This window comes from Ammodytes marinus (assembly GCF_949987685.1).
Source record: "Ammodytes marinus genome assembly, chromosome: 5".
In the NCBI taxonomy this organism is placed as follows: domain Eukaryota; kingdom Metazoa; phylum Chordata; class Actinopteri; order Uranoscopiformes; family Ammodytidae; genus Ammodytes; species Ammodytes marinus.
The window spans coordinates 34,475,141-34,492,592 of record NC_137234.1 but is presented as its reverse complement, the minus strand read 5'-3'; the positions used below and the strand labels follow the sequence as shown (position 1 = coordinate 34,492,592).

The 17,452-nt window shown below is 40.0% G+C and overlaps 1 protein-coding gene across 1 annotated transcript in view; it reads left to right on the top strand.

Moving 5' to 3' along the window:
• Positions 1-17,452, top strand: part of ntrk3a (neurotrophic tyrosine kinase, receptor, type 3a) — a gene marked incomplete at both ends in the record, with an annotated part of 339,329 nt that overhangs the window by 248,115 nt on the left and 73,762 nt on the right. The window lies entirely within an intron of this gene.

Sequence of the window (17,452 nt, the reverse complement as noted above, 5' to 3'; positions counted from 1 at the left end):
AAGGAACATTTAGATCACATCGTATCATTTTAGTTAATCTCATAAAATTACCAGTTAATATATACACTCACCGGCCACTTTATTAGGTACACCTGTTCAATGCCTTATAAAAACAAAAAGCTAATCAGCCAGTCACATGGTAGCAATTTATGCATTTAGGCATTTAGATGTGGTCAAGACAATGTACTGAAGTCAAACCGAGCATCAGAATGGGGAAAAAAGGGGGTTTAGGTGACTTTGAACATGGCATGGTTGATGGTGCATGGCAGGATGGATCCATACTTTCAGGTTGTTTACGCCAAATTCTGAACCTGCCATCTGAATGTCGCAACTGAAATCGAGACTCATCAGACCAGGCATGATTTTTCAATATTCTATTGTCCAATATTAGTGATCCTGTGAGAATTGTAGCCTCATTTTCCTGTTTTTAGCTGACAGGAGTGGCACCCGGTGGGGTCTTCTGTTGCTGTAGCCCATCTGCTTCAAGGTTGGTTGTGTTTTGCGCTCAGAGATGGTATTCTGCATACCCTGGTTGTAACAAGTGGTTATTTGAGTTACTGTTGCCTTTCTATCATCTCGAACCAGTATGCCCATCCTCCACTGACCTGACTTCAACAAGGCATTTTACGTCCACACAAATGCCGCTCACTGGATATTTTTTCTTTTTCGGACCATTCTCTGTAAACCCTAGAGATGGTTTAGAGTGAAAATCCCAGTAGATCAGCAGTTTCTGAAATACTCATACCAGCCCTTCTGGCACCCTCAACATTGCCATGTTCAAAGTCACTTAAACCCCTTTCTTCCCCATTCTGTTGCTCGGTTTCAACCTCAATAAGTTGTCCCGTCCAGGTCTACATGCCTAAATGCATTCAGTTGCTGATATGTGATTGGCTGATAGTTATATGTGTTAACAAGAAAATGAACCGCTGTACCTAATAAAGTGGCCGGTGAGTGTATATATATATATTGATTGTTGATTGATTATATGAAATCTATTTTTCTGTCACATTCCTTAAAGGAATACTTCACCCATACGGAACCAGCGTTCTATCATTATAAAATCACTATTATAATATAATGAATCAGGTTTTTCTTCCCTAAGTCTTCCCTAAGTCTTCCCCTGGCCCAGCTGTCCTGTTAATCCTAACCCTTACTGTGATGTCACAAGAAGGAAACTGTAGGGTTAGACAGTGAGACCATAAAACACTCTTGCTGCCTTTTCTCAGGCTAGGATGATCCGATAAAATTGTTTTTTTGCACATTTATACTAAATAGGATCTTCAAGTTCAATACACCTTCATATTCCAACTGGTGAAGTCGGTCTTTAAGTTACAATTGCCATGTTGATTGATTGATTTAATTTTATTCCAGACACAGAGAAAAACGGTCCATAATACAATACAAAAACAGTAAAAAGACAAACAACAATAAAAAAGACTAAAACAGACTCCAGCTGTCAGTTCCACACTACACAAAGAGTGTTCAGATATTAGCATATAGGCTAAAGCGCCAATGGTTCCATAATGTGGAAGTGAACCAAACCGCACTCATTGTAGGGTTCACTAGAGTTGTGATTATGCCGTTACATGACTCCGATAGTCTACACATACATCCGATAGTCTACACATACATCATGTGTAGACTATCGGACTATAGACACCATGTGATTGTGAAGCAGGCCTTAATGGAAAATCGGTTGAATTTTATGGAAAAAGTAATAGAAAAGTATAGAAAATGTATTGTTTAAAATGTGTGGGAACCCTGGTAAATACAGTAAGGGCAGATGGGCCTACAAACTCCTGTGCAATGTATGTAGAAGATTTAAAGATAAGTTTAAAAAATAAATGTAATGACCAGAATTTGTTCGGCCTTCATAAAGTAGCGTTTCCTGCTAAAATACAACATTAGACACAACAGACGTTTTTTGAATAGGTTCCATCCAGCCAATGCTACACCCTCCACCTCAGCACAGTTAACTTTACAGCAAGTGCACTTTCCTTTAAAACAAAACATCATGAACAAGACCTTAAAAAGGTGGGTCTAGATCTGCTTCCATCCGATATCTCGTGCGGTTCATTTGTGATGTAAATGCACAAGATAGTACGTATGTGACATTTAGCAGCTCAGTCGCAGGTATTATAGTTTAAAGAGGTATTAAAATGCATTGATAATGAAGAAAATGAAGATGAAGTGGTTTGTTTAGGCTCACTTCCAGGTATTCCAGGTACATTTTGTCTAACAAGCTATAATAATGTATTTGGAACTCTGAGGAATAATTAATTAGTTTACTATAACCAAATTACCATATGAATAGCTTGTAAACCGTTCTTCTTATTCCATCTACAGTACATCTGTGTGTTCTCCCATACGGTGCTAGTCTCTCTGTGTCAGTGTTTAGCAACTATAAACAGAGTATTCTGCCACAGCAGCCAAGAAAATCACTTCTTGCCTTTGCAGCCACATATATCTCAGCAAATCCCTTTAGAGACAACACACACACACACACACACACACACACACACACACACACACACACACACACACACACGGTAAGCTGAAGAAGATTTGTGAAACTTCTTTATTTTGATGGTGTAAATACTATTTAACCAGGAGCCAGCCCAATGTCAACATCCAAACTAACCCGATCAACATAAAGAATACCCGGTAACACTTTACAATAAGGGTACATTAATTAACTGTTACTGCTTAGTAAACACATACTAAACATTAACTCATCATTAACTAACTGTTATTTTTAATTAATGTGTAACCAAGCAATACTTAACCAATGCCTAATAAGCAACCGGAGCACAGCAGGAGCACAGCAGGCCTGGAGTGGCCAACCAACCCAAGAACTGGATCTAAAGAGAGCAAGAGATTATAAATGAGGGTCACCCCTCAACTGATCTTATGAATATAAATAAAGGTTAAATTGAATGAAATACATATGTTCTCATTCAAATAACAATGGTAGGGCCAGATTAAACTAGTGTTTAGTCACAAGATAGTGATAATTATTTAGTTTTATCTTCAGTCCATAATTAAAAATTATGTTTATTTTATTTTTGTTTATGTTGCACTGAGAAACAACAATGATATACACTTCAGGGAAGAGAGAGTAGAAAATACATATATTTTACATTTACCTGTTAAACCTAACTGCTGAGTCAGTGTGTCTAGTTTCACCATTGCTGTTAGTATTCTATTTCCTCCTGTTTGTTCCTTTCAGAGAAAATCGTGAAACTGGATATTATTTGTTGCAGCAACTATTTTGGAGTTCTTTGACGGTATTAATTTCAAACATGAGAGCCGTGTTTAGTTAGTTAGTTTTATATTCATCGTCACATACACAATTGCACAGGGCAATGTGTAGTGATATTCTTATCTACCAGACCGGCTACAATTCAACTGCATAAGGTGCAAGATTAGAATCAAGTTCAATTTACTTTATTCATCAAATGCTGAATAATGATTAGGTGGTGGGCTAAGTGACATTGTCAGTCTGGTTCAACAGTCTGATGGCCTGGGGAAAGAAACTCCTCCTCATCCTCTCTGTGTTGTCCCTCAGCAGACGGTAGCGTCTCCCTGAAGGCAGCAGGGTAAACAGACTGTTGTTGGGGTGGCTGACATCACTGGTGATCTTTTTGGCTCTTTTTCTGCATGGTTTGATGTGAATATCCTGCTAATTGGGGAGGCTGGTCCTGATGGTTCTCTCAGCTGAGAGGACCACCTTCCTTAGAGCCAACTGATCCTGCTTCGTGGCGCTCCACATCCAGGTGGTGATAGGCTACTCCCGCTCAAGATGCTTTCTATTAGGGCTGTGCGATATGACGAGATATATCGCCTGACGAAACATAAACGTCTATCGTTTCATTTTATGCAATATCGTTTATTTCGTTGTGTCACAAATCACACTCTTTACGACACAAACTATTGATGTAGCTCGCAGTTAAGTTACTGTTAATTCAAACTGAACATTTCCTACAGCTACGCTTCACATTAAAAGCATTTAACTTGGGAAACGCGAGTTGGCTTTTATTTTGAAGCGCACACACAGGAAAGCAGCGCTTGCTAGCCCCGCTGCACTTCCGTTACTGGTACCATGTCTTCCGTGTGGGACTACTCCTCAGTGATAGAACAGAAAAGAAAGCCTGTCATTTGCAATAGTTACTTGTTACCCTGCGCTCACACCAAAAGCTTCGTGAACGTTAGTGGCAGCCCCCAGTCGTTCATTTTAACTTTAATTTTCGCTACGAAAGGCGACTGGAGCCTCGCCTGCAGCAGCACCATAGCAACCACCGGCGCACAGTGTGAGTCCACACCGTCTGAAATAAGCCGTGGAGGAAGGACTCCCAAAACATTTACATTGCGGGCTATTTGCACTGAATTGGAAATTATGATATTTTAGAGAAAGAAAAAAAGTACACTGAATTACAAGGTGTAGAGAACAGTGCACTATTGCAGACTAAAATACTAAGGTTGTAAGTACGACTACAGTATTAAGTTGGACGGTCAGATAACATGAGCATTTTCTACTTTGTTGCATGCTTGTAAATCAGAGTTTGAATAAAAGGAAAAAATGATCCAATAGCTGTAAATACTTTTTATTTGTCCAGTATATAATTCAAAATGTAATAAGAGAAAGGCCTTATTTCAATGTGTCATTAATATTACATTTTTATTACGTTAATTTACAGAACATATGCTATATCGTGAAATGTATCGTTATTGGGATATGAAATGACCTATATCGGGATATGAGATTTTGGTCATATCGCCAAGCCCTACTCTCTATGATGCAGGTGTAGAAATTCCTGAGCACACTGAGTGGGAGTTTAAAGTCTCTAAGTCTTCTGAGATGGTAGAGACGCTGACGGACTTTCTTTCGAGAGGGGCGGAGCTGTCAACTGATCACCATCTGGTTGTGAGTTGGGTCAAAAGGTGGGGTAAGACTATGGACAGACCTGGTAAGCCCAAATGGGTAGTGTGGGTGACCTGGGAACGTCTGGCGGAGGCCCCTGTTCAACAGATCTTCAACTCGCACCTCCGGCAGAGCTTTTCTAGCATCCCTGTGGAGGTTGGGGGCATTGAACCCGAGTGGATATTCAAAACTTCCATTGCTGAAGCCACAGCGGGAAGCTGTGGCCTCAAGGTTTAAGGTGCCTTACGGGGTGCCTTACCAGCTTTTCAATCTTGCAAGGATCCTAGAGGGGGCTTGGGATTATGCTCATCCAGTCATGTGCTTTGTGGATCTGGAGAAGGCTTATGACCGGGTTCCCCGGGAGATACTGTGGGGGGTGCTGCGGGAGTATGGGGTGAGGGGATTCCTTCTCAGGGCCATCCAATCTCTGTACGCTCAAAGCCAGAGCTGTGTCCGGGTTCTCGGTAGTAAGTCAGACTTGTTTCCTGTGGGGTTTGGCCTCCGCCAGGGCACCAATCCTGTTTGTGATATTCATCGACAGGATGTTAATGTGTAGTCGTGGTGGGGAGGGGTTGCAGTTTGGTGGGCTGAGGATCTCATCTCTGCTGTTTGGTCTGTGACCTTCAGCTCTCACTGGTTCGCACCCGAGTGTGAATCGGTTGGGATGAGGATCAGCACCTCTAAATCTGAGGCCATGGTGCTCAGCATGAAACCGATGGATTGTCTACTCCAGGTAGGGAGACCGCAGAAGCGAAATGCAACTTATGTTGCAAAATCATTTCTTGTAAAGGGGGGAACACAACCTCAATGGCCTCAACGTGCTGCGTGATGATGTGTTCAGAATGGCTCAGTAAAACGACTATTAGGTTATCATGATGCGTTCAAGTGTAACGTAAAGGAATGGGAAATTGAGTTTTTGGCGAGAAACATGAGTAATACAGTTGTATAGTGCTCTCATCATTTTAAAATATATAATTAAACTACTGATGCCAATATTTATTAAAAATTTAAAACATGATGAAAAGTGACAGTAGACAATACATTAACCAACAAGTGCGAACATTTATATATTTTTTTCATAGATAGTATACACTTGATTTTTTAAAACCAAAAATAATATTTTCTTCAAAATATATAATAATAATAATAATAATAATAATAATAGAAAAGTATCGATAGTGGTATCGATAAAGACCCGGATCGATAAGGCGTATCAATAAAGGTATCGATATCAATAAATATTAACGATCCCCATCCCTAGTCACGTCTGTGTCGGGGGCATAGATAGTATATAAAATCAACTGCCGCGAGTGACAGTTGATGTCGGGAGCAACAGGAGGAGACACACACACACACACCGCGGACTGTAATCAAGTTGTATTCAAGAATTCACAACCTATAGATTCACCAAATAAATGCCATTATATAGCCTATATTTGCCCAAAGACATAGTAAAGAGACAGACCAATTGAATTATGGTGTGGTAGGTAGGGGAGAACGGGGTAATCTGAGCCACTTTTTACATTTGCTCCCCTCTAAAATTATTTATCACTCAAATTTACACATTTCCCATTAATTCAGGATGTTTCCTAGAAATGGGCATTAGCAGATTTTTTTCAAGACAAAGGGCAGTGAAAATATGATTGTTTTAAAAAAAGTTTTCATGTGGCTCACTTTACCCCAGCTGTGGGGTAAACTGATCCACTTACTTTTTCCACTCTGAAACTACCATAACAACACATATTGTAACAGTAAGAATCCTGAAAGCTAGCCACACATTCCAGAACTAATGTCGGACTAGTAAAAGAATGATGTGGTTTGGTCAATTAAGCAAAGCAAATTTTCTAAACACTTGAAAGTAACTCTGAACAAAATCAAATACAACATATTATAATTCAAAAGGTTTTAATAAGATTCAAATGAAAGATAGAATCAGTTAGATTAGAACACAGTCTGGGGGTCAGAACACAGGACCCTTAGAGCCAGCTAGTGTCTGGGGGTCAAATCATAGGAAAATCAGAACCAGCGAGAACAGCCTGGGACTCAGAACACAGGAGAAGACCCAACTGGATTATAACATCAGCCTGTCATACTCTACAACTAGGCCTACTCTACATTCCAGCCCTGAAGGTTACAGGGAAAGATGAGAAGGTGCTCTTTCCGTGTGGTTGCCCCAGGTCGTCTTCCTGGTGTATTTCCTTGCCATGATGGCTTTTCTACCATGTGTATGACATTAAAATAAAGGATATGTCATGTAATATTACATTAAAATATGTTTCAGACTAAACTTAACTTGTGCCTCATGGTGGGGGAAAGTGAGACAGTGGCTCACTTTCCCCCACAGCATTTGGCTCACTTTCCCCCACCACCACAATTTGAGAAAAAACTACCTCTCTTTGCATTTCAGGCTAATCTTCAGTTATCAGCATCACATGGTTTCATATGTTGGTAGTTCATCAACACGTATGATAGAAGTTTTCTACGTGAATACATTTGGTTTAGCACAACAGTTGATTAAGTTCAACTGTTGTGCTAAACCAAGAAAATTTACTTTTACATGCAAAATACCTATTTTGGTGAAAAAAAAACATGCTTACCACAGCACCATGAGGTCCTCTCTTTCAGGGCCATGGGGGAAATGAGAGGGGCTTGAAAACATATATCTCACATGACCACAAATGTTTTCCGTTGCCTAGATACAGGGGGTGGCTCACTTTACCCGATGCCTCAGATTCCCCCATTCTCTCCTATATATTTTAGGTTGATTACATTTTTTTTTTCAGTATTAAAACCATCATTTGGATTTCCAATTAATAAAAATACTAATTTTAAATGTACATATCCACCTTCTGTCCTTTATCTTTCCGTTCATACAACAATATACAAAAAAATTCTAATTTTTTCGGGCATATTTCGAATGGTAAAATTAATCGTGATTAATCGTGATTAATCCACAGAATCCTGTGATTAATCTGATTAAAAATATTAATCGTTTGACAGCCCTAATCACAATACTATTAAGCCATTTAATACACACATATTCTATTATATATTCCCTACTGAAGTTTTTGTGCAGTTTTAATGTTCATTCCATTATTACCATGTGATTATTATAATGTCTGTGTGCTCATTATGTGCTTATGATGCATTCAAATCCCCTCTTCAAACAAAAGGGGTTATGGGAAATGATTGAAAGATCCTGCTGTCCTCTGATCTAGTGGATATATGTGTGCTGCTACTGCTGCTGCATGGTGTGAGTCCCAGAGCTCATTACTGTCTCGCTAATTGCAACCTAGTGGCGGAACGGTCAACACTCTCAGCTCACCCTGTGTGTGCGTGTCTGTGTGTGTGCGTGTGTCTGTGGGTTTTTGTGTTCATGGGTGAGTGTGCAGTGGAAGATGTGATCCCTTGTGTGTCTTAGCTGTTGTACATGAATAGACCTGCTTTTATGTGGTTTTGAGTGTGTGTGTGTATGTGTGTGTGTGTGTGTTTGTGTGTGTGTGTGTCCAACCCCCCTTCCACTTTGCCATTAAGAGTCATTAAACCATGCATACAGCTGCCAGCTAGAATATAGTACAAGTAGAAGACAAGCTTAAGGTGACTTTTGACAGTTAGAGGTCAGAGCACAAAATCTTTAAGCTAGACATGCTAGCCGTTCCATGCACAGTGTGATGGGCACAAACAATTTGAATGCCAAAACTGTTCTTCAGAATCTTAATGATAATGGTGGCCTCCTGAACTTGAATTTAGTGCCACCGCCAGGCGGCCATAGTTGTACACAAGAAAATATCTCAATCTAATCAGGACATGCCATTAGATGTACTGGGCTTGTTCGTACTCTTCCAGGGATGGCACCTCTCCATTCAGTATGAGCTTTTCTCTAGCACCAGCCCAAAACATCTAATATCAGGGTGTGGTGCACAAATATACAATAATCACAAGACGAAAAAAAATAATGGTGTACGGCATGGTCAAAATACAACAAATATGACTTAAATGATAGAAGGACATTTTTTCGAGAAGGCAGCTTTTTCTCAATAACTTCTGGCCTATCTCACCTCAAAAGCAAAACTAATTTAAGCATAGATGGGTAGTTCAGTTGTTAAGACGATATCATATTCTTACCTATTGGATCCAAAAAGAAGATTCATGGACATTTGATGAAAAACCTTTTTCATTTATGCGAAACCACTCTGTTTCACTTTGAGGCTTACCACTGTTAAAGTTCTATTACACTTTTAAGGTAAAAGACAAGGGCTGTTTTTGAGGGTTTGGGCTAAGCTTCTTAGTCCTTAAGAGTCCATGCAGAATTATTTAATTTGATAGAATTTAAGAAGATATCATAATGAGAATTTTGTGCACGTAGGCATTGTCTTGATGATGTTGACTGAATGGGAGTAAATACCTTGGCCTAAATATGAGACGTAATTCATTTCATTTTAGCTGCGTTCATTCACTCTGACATGTTAGCTGGTGACTGTGGCGTATCGATTCTGACGACTAGTGTTTTTAATCCAGTTGCAAGTTGCTGTAATGATTGCCAGGAGCAGTTATTGTCAGGGGAGTTAAATTAATATTTATTTTATTTTATTTTATTTACATTTTCACATTTGTGCTTGTTTTATTTTGAAAGACACACTAGAAATGGTGAAATTAAAGTGAATGCTTCATGGTTGAATGTGCCTATTGGAACAAATTTTGGATAAAAGTGTCAGCGAAATGAAGTGTAATGTAATGAATGCTGCGGATATGATATCAACATGACTGTCAAGAATTTTTTTCTCTATTTCTTTACAGTTTTTGCCTAATGCTTACACACTAATAGTGGCTGCTATGCCCAAAGCATCACAACCTCTAACTTTGGTGACCATGCCCTAAACACAAGCACCAACCCACCAAACACAATAAGTGCTTTGCACTGTTTGAAATTCTCCAAAACACTTCTTGCAAAACACTACACACAGTTTTTTACATAAGACACATTGTTCAAAAATGAAATCTCCTGCAATCATTGGGAAAACACATCTATTTAAAACACAAAACACAACCAAACTTGGAAAAGCACACAGACTCACACACATGAAATATACAAAATAAAGCTAAAATAATACCAATCAGTGTGAGCCTTAGCACTACAAATAGACTTCAGGTAAGCTCAGCTTCTTTGTGAGACAGTAAGAGTCAGGGGAAGAGGACAAGAGAGAGAGGCAGGAAGACGATGACAAAGGAGACAACAGACGGAGACAGGGTCACTATAGTGGACCATGTTATAGATCATGGCCTAACAATATAGGAGCCTGCAGAAAGTCCAGCCCAACTACACAATAGCTCCATAATTAGGTCATTTAGACTGGATATCAGGAATATTTTCGCTGTTGGTTCTCAAAGGATGACATTGCATGTGATGTCGATGAGGCGATGTGGCCAGACGCAAACAGGAGGCGGTATACAAAGGATTCATAATCCACTCGCCACATTCCTTACAACACTGTTTTTTTCCTTTTCTCGGAATTGTTTCAGAGTTTACAGTATAGTAGTGATACACTGAATTGCTTTTTGAACTGCATCCTACCTATTGTTGGGTAGGGTACGGTTTAAGCGCACCTAACCGCTCTGAGCTGCTCCTAATCTCAGTACTCCTCCGTAGGGGTACTAGCCGCCTGAAAGGGTGCCGAAAAGGCGGAGCTACACACTGCCGTCATTTGATTGGTCGAAAGAATCATTTCCGCCATGTGTATTCATCTCGGCAAGAGTGAAGAGAGTCTTGTGTTTTGGCGAAAATGTGAGCACAGCACTGTTTATTGTGTGGTGTTTTTCCTCGTCATTAAATTAATTAGTTGGCTACACTGTGTTCCACTGCTACGATGTCACGTAGCTGCCGCAGCCAGCGCTGTTCGCTCACTGTCTCTATCAGTTGCACCAGCCGTCTCTGTGCTCACAACAACACGGGGGGAATAAATAAAGAAGCGGCTGGTTTGACCAAGCAAAAACGAGAGACCGCTGGCTTGACCACAGTTATTCCACAGCCCGATAGTTTCACCCACATTCTGGCGGCGGCTATCGCAGTCCAGCCTAAACCCCGCCCTACCAGTAAGAGTAGGGTCGGCGGTGGAAACACCACCGAGATTCTTAAAAGTGAGCTGTCCCGCTTTGAGCCGCTCCGACCCGACCCGCTCTACTCGGTGGAAACGAGGCATAAGGCTAACTTGGGAATCAGGCCCTATGTCCAAAATTCCGAACTACCCCTTTAAAGCGGCAACGAGTAACATTTAAATATCTTTTAAACAGCCTCATGTTTCCTCTCATAATCATAAATTACCTTTAACAGCAAACGAGACCATCAGTGCAAAGAAAGACGTTTTTATATAGTTTTTATTACTGCATTTGATCTGGTCGTACACCCAGTCCGATTTTCGGTTCACGCGTGCATGCTCTATGGTCACATATCCGTATTGGTCGCAGATTTCAGTGTGGCGCAGGAACGTGATTTGAGAAGCCTATCACTCCAGGTGAGGTGAGGGAAGGGGATGGGAGACCAGATCCCAATTCACCAGATGTGGGACAAAGACTACGTTTGTGCGGGACGATGTGGGACAAAGTGCCGTTTTTTTAGCAAAGTAAACTCGTGTCACCACCGGTAATGCCAGAGACACGGCTTTCTATATTAAAAAAACACTATCTTTAGATCAGCGCGCAGCAGTTAAGTTAGCTACTGTTAAACAAATAGAGCATTAAGGCTGCGGCTTCACATTAAAAGCATTTCACTGGCTTCACATTAGCATTTCACTTGACAAACGTGAGTTGGCTTTTATTTTGAAGTAACAGGAAGACAAACGCTGAAGCACTGCAGGCAGCACCTTCACAGAGCCACTGAGCCCAGCAGCCCGATACACACACACAGACAAACACACACACACACAGACAAACGGAGACTGCTGTCTCCTCACAGCTATCGGATAAATGCCAGATTATAAAACACGCATTTAAAAAGGGGGGCTCACTTTCAATAACAATGCTTCTAACTTCTAGGGTGACCAGATCGCATTTCCATTACTTTTCACACGTCCCGCAAATTGAGACGTTGTCCCGCGGGAGCCTTGTTTGAGACAGTTATTTGTCGTCATAATGACTAACGGGGCTGAACCATCAAAGAAAAAAAAGAAAATGCAATGAAGAAAAGCTAAAAGGGAGAGTGATAGGCGGGCGGGAGGGCGTTGCCAAGCAACGTATACACAATTTCACGGAGTGAACCTAGACTGCAGTGTTTACTCCTAAATGAATGAGCGGTAGCCTACTAAAACAAAGTTTACTTTGCCTCACCAGCATCATCAGATGACCATTATTCATCTGAAATAGTCATTATTTACAACAACATAAACACATTACCTCATCGTGATCCACAACTAACTGCCGTCTCTCGTTCATTCGCTTTGTGTGGGGACACATAGCCTACTCGTTCAGCTCCGCGAGAGGTGACAATGGATCAACTCATTGCAATCAGGTGTAGTTGATGCTGTGTCACTAACCACTCTCACCGAGCCGAAAAGAGTCCGGTGCCCTCACACTTTCAACACACGGACACACACTATATTGCTTCCTGATTATTTGAATCTTGCACCCCCTGCACGAGCTTCATGACAGCTGGCGTCGTAAAAATACTACCGCTTTTGTTCAAAGGTGTCGCCAACGTGCCGACTTACTCGTTGTAGCTTTAAGCATATTTTTCTGACGATAACAAATACGTATGTGAGACTCCTGAGGTAAAGTGGTGCGTCGCTTTGTGGCTCTAATCTGTTAAAATAGGCACCAGAAAAAAAGGGCAGACGTGCAGTAGACGCAGGATGTGTTACCTGAGATCAAGTCAACACCTGTAGGTGACCATTTGAAATTCCGAGCATTAAAGTTATAGTTGTAAGTAGGGCTGTCAAGCGATTAAAAAAATAATCTAATTAATGACAGGCTCTGTGATTAATTAATCTAAATTAATCGCATACTTTTATGACACTTTTATACCTGTTTATAAACAGCTGTATAGCCTACTACAGTTTGTTTCTCTCTCTCTCTCTCTCTCTCTCTCTCGTAACTTCTGTCTCCACAACAGACAGCGCTGCACTGCCACATATGCCTATGCCAATTCATTCACCATCGTCGTACTCATAGGCAAAAATATTGACACACACACACACGGGGCGGGCGGCGGGAGACGAGACAGCTAGCAAACAAGATTGAGACACACAGAGGAAGATTGAGAGATACTGTTTTGAACCTATATTGTTGCACCACTAAATCAATAATGCACAGACACTGCGGAGAATAAAGTAAGATGTCTTCCTACCTTCATGCTTATTTTCCATAGAGCCCTCGGCCCCGCCCTTTCCTCTGCTTCTCTCTCCCTTTCACCCGTGCGGGCTGTAAGCTACAGGTGCAGCTCGGTGCAACTCGCCGAGCTGCGCACCACTTTTGCACCGGGTCAAAGGGCATTATAGAAGTGCGATTAATCTGCGTTAATTTCTTTTACTGCGTTAATTTTTCTGTGATTAATTAATCGAAATTAACGCGTTAATTTGACAGCCCTAGTTGTAAGACCTACAGCAAAGTAGCACTGAGGATACATATGACAACATTAACAATACAACAATACAGGTTCCCTATAACCAGCAGTTATTTATCTAGAGCAGGGGTCTCCAACAGGTCGATCGCGAGCTACCGGTAGCTCGCGGGCGGGCTTTCAGTAGCTCGCCTGATAGGTTGACCGACTTGTAAAAAAAAAAACAAAAAAAAAAAACATTTTTTTTTTTTTTTTTTTTTACAAGTTAAAAATCTGATGAAGGTAAATGCACCTCTTCCCATGGTCAAAACTTGCGATTTGCGGTAAATAAATGTTCATGTGTCTCAAAGCGTTTCTCTATCAGCTGGTGTGTGTGCTGCTCTGCGGCTCTGCATGCGGCCATGCATGACTACGGCATGTCTTTGACCTTTGCATAAATGTATTTAATAATTTTAAGGGGAAAAGACATTGTATTTATTATTTCAACTATTGAGTTATTTGTAAAACAGCCTGCTAGTGCAGCCATACAAGATTTATTTTCTGAATGTTCAATGCTGCTTTATTTTTATGTTTTAAATTGGGAAATACATGTTCCAAAACAACCAATAACCTCTGTATTTAAAAAGAAATCAAGCAAGTAGGCTAATAATAACCATTAATGAATTATAAGCTATCGCATCACAGTAGGCCTAATTGTCCACAATAATCTCACAACAGCCCCTATCTAAAAAGGAACTTTAAAAATGTACAACTGTAAGGTCAGTTGTCTGTTTTATTCAAATAAGCAGTTGTTTATTTCTGTAGTGCGTATTGGCATCTTTGAGCAAAATACCCCCAAAATTTTCGGCGCGCCGCGCCTCCTCCACACCTGCGTGGTGACCACCTTGACTAAGACATTTCCTGGGGGAAACACTGTTGCGTCACAAATAAGAAGTGTAGTATAGACATTGATGTCAATTTTCAGTGATATGTGGCCCACAAAAAGTGTAACGTAATGTGTTGGACCTTGGACCTTTGATGGGAAATGATTTATGATAAGCATTGGGTATTGCAATTTCACACGTGTACAAACAGAAGCTTGATTCATTTGATGTGTGCTATGTAAATAAATATAAGCGATTTGATACAAGTAGCTCTTGGCCACTTTAATTTTTTCAAAGTAGCTCTCAGTTGAAAAAAGGTTGGAGACCCCTGATCTAGAGGTTTGGAAGGCTGTGAAGCCTGGATGAAGCCAAGGGTGACAGCACCTCCCAGGGCAATCATTTCATTACATAAGCCACTCTGGTGGGTTACAGTTATTAACCCTTTTGTCCTGTCCTCTATGCAACCTGCAGGGCCATTTAAAATGTTTACATACAGATATCTTATTTCAGATGCATATAATTGGATTTTGATATCCAAAAAGTGACAATAGCCCTAAATGAGCTGTCCCTCCAGCCCCAGGCTCATAATACACACTCCTGCTGTAATCCTGCAGGGACCAGGGCTGAATGAGGTATGTTGTTCATCTTGGGACTCAGACTAATTAATACCTTTAAGAGATGTAATATGGGAGCGTAGCAATTTACTGTATGTCACCCAAAGCAGATATCTAACCTGTTTTTTTAATTAATTTGTGTCTCTCTGGACTACAGGAGGCTTGTTTACTGCTTTCACTCCGCAGCAAAAAGCATTATTTGAAAACAGTTCATTTTAGTCCATTTTAGTTCAAATACATTTATTTTACGAGACAATTGATCTGGTTATAAAATAAGCAATTTCCTGTTCCTTACATTAAAATGCTGTCTTGCATTTGAACAGATGTAGCAATGTATTAGTTGCCAAGTTATTTTAATTATATATGGATGGAATATACTGGACTACATATTTTATATCAAAGTTATTTCAAACCTTAGACTCAAGCTAAATATTTAACCCAAAGCTCATCAGAAGCCTAACCAAAAATAGAGCCCTCATTTTTGCTGCAATATGTCACACAGTTTGTGTTTTAGTTGTACAAATTGCTGTTTATGGTAATATGAATTTGTGTATTTGGCAAGTCTATGCTAAGACATTACATGTCAAATTCAATTATGTATCTTGCACTGCAGTTTTTATATCAAAAGAGTTTTAACAGTTTTAGTAAGGTTTTGGTTCTAAATTTCGAATCTTGAGTTTTATTACATTTTCTTTATAACATTTTGGGTTGGGTGGCCATGTTCGATCATTATGTGATTGAACAGGGCAGGAGATAACAGAAATGTGTCTCTTTAATCCTTCAACATGTTCTTATGAAGGCCACCTTGGAGGAGCTGATAATGTTACAACAATGCAGAAATTATTGAAATAATTTTAATAAAACTCAATGTAATATTGTTATTACATTTTGACGCAAGCACAATATTTATGGATAAAAAAATCCATAAATTAATTAATTAATTAATTCTATTACAAATTACCACAGGGCTGGTTGAGATTAATATTAATAATAATTGATGGGATTTATCTAGCGCTTTTTTGGAGGTCACTCAAAAACGCTTGTCACGCTTGAAATTAATTAAATTTAGGTTTCACACTAGTGATACAGCAGCAGCGTCATTCATAGGTGACTTTCAGGGATTCAGAATCACAATAGTTTTTTTTTTTTTTTTTTTTAACCTTTATTTATACAGGTATATCCCATTGAGACCGAAGACTCTTTTGCAAGGGAGACCTGTTTTCCTTTCCCACGTTACCATTCACACAAACATTCGTACACCGATAGCAGGCTAACTATCGACATTCACACAAGGCAAGGTGGGTTAAGTGTCTTGCCCAAGGACACAACAACTATGACACAGGTGGCAGGGCGGGGATCGAACCTCCAACCCTTTGATCATCGGCCAACCCTCTCTACCAACTGAGCCACAGTCGCCCCAATTCTTATTACTGAGAAGCCTAAGTTTTCAACTTAAAGGTGCTGTAAGCGGAATGGTTCTTATAGCTAACTTCCTGTCAGTTACTGCAGTTAGCAGTCCCCTCCCTCGTCCCCACAACATCACATTAATGCACTGCGGTCTTCAAGCAGCGAGTTATCTAGCATCATCTCAGATCCATAAGTGTGATAAAACATGACAAAAACAATCAAAACAGACATTGGGAAGGATGTTTACCTGCTCCGCCATTGTAGGCGCATAAACATTCACCCATCTGTCGCTCTGGCGTGCACCGGCAGTGAGATGGGTGTCGGTTTGTAGCGTTCTCTCTTGTGATTGGATTTTCATTTCGGGATCCCCTAAAAGTTTATTTTGCCGATTACATGCAGAGCAGCTGACTGAGAGATCGGCTTTATGAAACGCGCACATTATGTAAGTGATCACTGTATGAATAAAGAGCGATTTTGCACTTATATTAACATAAATAAACCGCATACTTCACCTTTAAAGGAAATTGCCCTCCGATATTGGTACACACAATACACAGATAAAGCAAGTGCTGCAGAGGTATACTTTTTTTTTAAGTATAAATGTATGAGCAAATATCTGATTTTGAAATTAATGTGCTATAAAGTTGCTCGTTGTGTAGTGGTAAGAGCACTGGATTTTTCGCCAGCGTGCACACAGAGTACGAACAGGTAGCAGATGGCGAGGAGACATTCACTGATTTATTTATTTATTTTTAAATTATTTTTATTAACAATATGGCATAATGGAAATTAAGAAATTAAATTTTTTTTTTCTTTATTTTTTTTAACATTTGACATATTCGTTTATAAAATATTACTCATATTTGACATTTGACACACTATTTTGACCTAACAAAGTGTAATGTTGTCCATCAAATAATGAGCAAAGATACCTTCCCACCACTACCCAACCCAACCCAGCTTGTGTCTTTAAGTCTAGATCTTCACAAGAATGACTGTCTGACATTCACTGATTTTGACAAAAAGTGATTTTGACAACAAGCAATCCCCAGAATCGATGCCTCCATCTTTAAGCTAAAATAATTTAGTGATGAACTCT